Genomic DNA, 5357 nt, shown 5'->3' on the forward strand with positions numbered 1-5357 from the left:
TTGTGTATTTATACCCCCTCAGTTTGGCCTCTTGTCACGGAGTCTTTGTGCTGTGATGTTTAAGACTAGTAGCCTCTGTTCCGTGTTCCTTACATATGTCTTTGTGTTGTTTTTGGTACTTTGCTTTCGTGTGAACTTTTTGGACTTTGAATTTACCGTTGTTGGATCTTCTGAGCGTTTGGATTTTTGCCTCTTCTTTTCTGATTTTTGGTTTCTTGGACTGTACACTTTTGGATTTTTTAAAATTTTTTCCCTTGTATCTTCTGAGCGTTTGGATTATACTTTTGTTATTTTTTGCCTTGGATTTTGGATCTTTATTAATAAACTGTTTCTTTTACTCTACTCTCGCCTCACTCCTCTGCACTTGAGTCATTCCCCTGATGGCCTAGTGGGGGTTTGCTGGATTACTATGCCGGCGACCTGGGTTCGATTCCCAGCAAAACCCTAACACGTTAGTGTTTTAAATCTGATGCGGGCAGGCACAGGAAGCCAGTGGAGAGAGCGTAGCAATGGGGTGGTGTGGGAGAATTTAGGAAGGTTGAAAACCAGTCGTGCAGCTGCATTTTAGATCAGTTGCAGAGGACGAATGGTGCTCAGAGGCAGACCTGCCAGGAGTGAGTTGCAGTAGTCCAGTCTTGAAATGACAAGGGACTGAACAAACACCTGTGTGGCCTGTGTGGAAAGAAATGGACGAATTCTTCTGATGTTATAAAGGAGAAATCGACATGAGCTTGTCAGATTAGCAATGTGAGAGGAGAAGGACATTTGATTGTCCATGGTTACCCCAAGGTTGTGTGCAGTGACCGAAGGTGAGATCAGAGAATTGTCTAGGGAGATTGCAAGATGAAATCCTGAGATGGGGATGAATCACCTGGGATGAACAGCAGTTCAGTTTTGGTGGGATTAAGTTTAAGCTGATGAGCTGTCATCCATGAGTGCCAGACATGCTGATATCCGACCAGAAACAAGAGTGTCTGAGGGAGGGAAGGAGCGGATGAGTTGAGTGTCGTCTGCATAGCAGTGATATGAAAACCCATGTGAGGATATGACCGCATCAAGAGATCGAGTATAGAAGGAGAACAGGAGAGCACCAAGTACTGAGCATTGTGGGACACAAGTGGAGAGTCTGCGGGGAGCAGATGTGGATCCCCTCCATGTCACCTGATATGACCGACCTTCCAGGTAGGAAACAAACCATTGCCATGCTGCACCACGAATTCCTAGGTTCATGAGGGTGGACAAGAGAGTCTTGTGGTTCACTGTGTCAAACGCTGCTGAAAGGTCAAGGAGGATGAGGACTGAAGACAGTATGAGGACTGAGGACAGTAAAATGACAGTAAAGTTTAACATGGCAAGCGGAGGAGACAAGCCTCCTGTATGGGAACATTTTGGGTTACAACTGCGATGGTGAAAAAAATGTTGAGAAAACAGTCAATGATTTCAGACTTTGCTTGACGCGAGTGCCGTATGCTCATGGCAATAAAATCTAATTTGATGAGTCATCTACGCTGTCATCACCTGGGGATTGATAGCATGCGGGTATGAAGCGCGTTTCCATTCCGGAGAAAAACATTAAAAAGGAAACTGTGACTTTATATCTCACAATTCTGACTTTTTTCTGTGTGGATCTGTCCGTGTATAACGGTCGCGGGCCATTGTGTGTTAACCTACTCGACTTTGAGCTCAAATTAATCTATTTAGTGAGTTATAAAGAATGCAGTGATAAAGCATCAATCATTCTCTATAAATAGGCTCTATAAGAACAACACTCAACCAGACGCTAGCGCGCGCTCATTACCTGAAGTTAGTCACATTTCAGGTACTGAGTCAAATTGGATCTCTAAATAGTGAGAGAAAAAAAGTCAGAATTGTGAGATGTAAAGTCGCGATTACTGTTTTTTTTTTTGTTTGTTTGTTTTTTTTCCATAGGTAAAGTGTTCCTTACCAAATTAAAGAGTATTCTTTCCTTGGATTTGGCAGTAGTATTTTTTTTTCCTGAACATAGCAAATACCGAACCGAAACCATGACCGTAAAACCGTGATACAAACCGAACCGTTACACCCCATTACACACCATGTTACAACTACATCTGAAAATAAAGAGCAATTGGAGAGAGTAATACTACAGAAATGCTTTAACCCTTGTATGGTGTTCGGGTCTGTGGGACCCGTTTTCATTTTTTATCAAACGAAAAATGATACGATTAATTATTTTTTCAAACTCAGACTCATTGGCCTTGGCTCATTTTCTGTGAAGAACATATATCAGAACACATTTTCAGTGTCCACTCACTGTACACCCCCCCTACACATTTATATTACATACAGGATGTTCGGGTCCACTGGACCCGGGGCTAATAAAAGTGTGGAAATTGTAGGTCCTGTGTACCTACACTGTCCTCCTTCTGTCTGGGCCTGCTGTTAGTGTGTGTGTGTGTGTGTTGGGTGTGTGTGTGTGTGTGTGTGTGTGTTGGGGGTGTGTGTGTGTGTGTCTGTGTGTGTGTCTGTGTGTGTGTGTCTGTGTGTGAGAGAGTGTGAGTTTTGTGTTTCCCCGCACAAGGTTGCAACATTGTTGCAAAATTCAAGCACTGACACCTGTCTGTTCTCACATTCCCGTACATTTTACCCTCTGTCTTGCGGGAACAAATCTTTATTTGCACATACTCTATCCCAGCTGCAAATTGGGGGCGTGACACAATAAATATAGCTCTGCCAGTGTGGTTCCTTATCACAACTGATCAAGATGGCCAAAAGATTCTCTGCTCAGAGGGCCTTGCAATTGATTTTGGAAGAGAGAGAAGCTTTTGAGGATGATGTAGACGAAGAGGTTTCAGAATGTGAGGATCACATTTCTGAAAATTCTGAGTCTGACAGTGACTTTGAAGAAGAGGATGAGATTGAGCATCAGCTATTTCCAAAAAGAAGACGAGCCCTAGGACCAGCCTGTCAGCAGCCAGCTCCAGGACTAGCCTGTCAGCAGCCAGCTCCAGGACCAGAACAAGCCCATCAGCAGCTAGCAAGTGAAGAAATATGGATATCAAAAAATGGTGAAATTGAATGGTCTTCTTGCCCAAGAAATGAGCCACCCCGCATGGCTGCCAACGTGATAAGGATGCAACCAGGACCAACACGGATGGCAGTTACTCATGTGCAGGACATCAAGTCTTCTTTTGAACTTTTCATCCCAGATTCCATCCAGAAAATTATTCTGGATTGTACTAATTTAGAAGGAAGGCGTGTTTTTGGAGAGAGGTGAAAGGAGATAGACCAAACCCATTTACATGCCTACTTTGGAGTTCTTATCCTTGCTGGAGTTTTCAGGTCCAAAGGGGAATCCACAGAATCCCTGTGGGATGCAGAAACTGGCAGAGAACTTTTCCGTGCAACAATGTCTCTGGAAAACTTCCACATAATTTCCAGGATAATCCGCTTTGATAACCGAGATGACAGACCAGCTCGACGGCAGCGAGACAAGCTAGCTGCCATCAGGACAGTGTGGGACAAGTGGGTGTACCGCCTCCCCCTGTTTTACAACCCTGGGCCTAATGTCACCATTGATGAGCAGCTGATGCCATTTAGGGGCTGCTGCCCATTTAGGCAGTATATACCATCTAAACCTGCAAAATATGGTATAAAGATCTGGGCTGCCTGTGATGCCACTTCCTCATATGCTTGGAACTTACAAGTCTACACAGGGAAACCTGAGGGAGGAGCCCCTGAGAAGAATCAAGGAATGAGAGTTGTCCTGGACATGACTCAGGGACTCAGTGGACACAACATCACATGCGACAATTTTTTTACCTCGCACAAACTGGGACAGGAATTCCTAAAGAGGAAGCTGACCATGGTGGGAACAATACGAAAAAACAAGCCTGAGCTCCCACCTCAACTGCTGACTACAAAGAACAGGCCTGTCAACTCTTCCAAGTTTGTGTACACGGCTGACACAACCCTGGTATCCTATGTGCCAAAGAAAGGCAAGAATGTGGTACTCATGAGTACGCTGCACAGGTATGGGAGAATCTGTGGCCAGGAGCATCAAAAACCAGAGATCATCATGGATTATAATGCCACAAAAGGAGGGGTGGACAACATGGACAAGCTGGTGACTGCCTACAGCTGCAAAAGGAGGACCCTACGCTGGCCGCTGTTGATATTCTTTGACATACTGGACATTTCAGCATACAATGCCTTTGTCATCTGGATGGCACTGAACCCAGAGTGGAACAGAGGGAAGCTCCAGAGGAGATGCCTCTTTCTTGAGGAACTGGGAAAGGCACTGGTGAGACCTCAAATCCAGAGAAGACGACATGTTCCAAGAACCCCAGCCTCTGCAGCCATCATGAGGAGGATTCAGGAAGAGAATGCTGCTGCCCCATCCACCCGACCTACAGAACCACCATCTGCAGGGCCTGAAGTAAGTGTGTGATGCTGCTGGCACTCATGCCTTGCGAGAGAGGGGTGTTAAGTAAATGTTAGGTGTTAAGTAAAATTCCTGATCTTTTCATTATTCTGGGTTGCAGCCAGCAACAACAAAAAGAAGCGCTGTGATGTGTGTGGACCCAAGATGGACAGAAAAACACACAATATGCATGCATCAAGTGCAAGAAGTACATATGCAACACACACACTGTAAAACTCTGCCCCTCATGTGTTGTATAGGCTGGTATGAAAATGCAATGTGTTCAATGGGGCTGATGTGGTTACTGTACATGGTTACTGTATGTGTTCAGCTTGTGTTGTGTAAACTGACCGGAATGGGTTAAATTTCTAATGAAGTTCAAATAAATAAGAATCAATAGTTATGAAAAACCTTGCTTCATTTGTAAATTTGTTGAATTTTTTTTTTCTCATATCTTGATTATAATTGATTTTCGTTTTTTTATTACATTTTATTAAAAAACAAACAAAAAACGAGTAGCGATTTTATTCATAAATGTGGTCTAACAAAGGTAAAGGGCAACTATTAACCATATATGTTGTTTATATTGCTTGTAATTGGGATGAAGTAAACATCTGTTGAGTATTTTAACATAAAATTGTTTGATTTTGATGAATTAAAAACCCAAAAAATGCAGCGGGTCCACCAGACCCACGAACACTGGCTGAGTAACAAAAATATGAACACCACACAAGGGTTAAGCTGATCAGTTTAAATAAGGCGTAATGTAGGAAGTGAAGATGGTGGTCAGTGACAGAGGGACAGCAGAAAAAGGTGTGAAATTCATACGCATCTGTTTACTGCTAAAATCAGCATGAGGAAGTGACGTACATGTTACGGGAAAATAACTTCTGTTAAACTTTATATGAGTTGATAGTTGATAGAATCTATAGATAGATTTAGTAAGACAGAGATT

General features: G+C 43.3%; 1 pseudogene; it reads left to right on the forward strand.

The window, feature by feature from the left end:
• Positions 1 to 2743: 2743 nt before the first annotated feature.
• On the forward strand, positions 2744 to 4429 carry LOC128317819 (piggyBac transposable element-derived protein 4-like; annotated as a pseudogene).
• The last annotated feature ends 928 nt before the right edge of the window (positions 4430 to 5357 follow it).

This window comes from Pangasianodon hypophthalmus, chromosome 30 (genome assembly GCF_027358585.1).
Source record: "Pangasianodon hypophthalmus isolate fPanHyp1 chromosome 30, fPanHyp1.pri, whole genome shotgun sequence".
NCBI lineage: Eukaryota > Metazoa > Chordata > Actinopteri > Siluriformes > Pangasiidae > Pangasianodon > Pangasianodon hypophthalmus.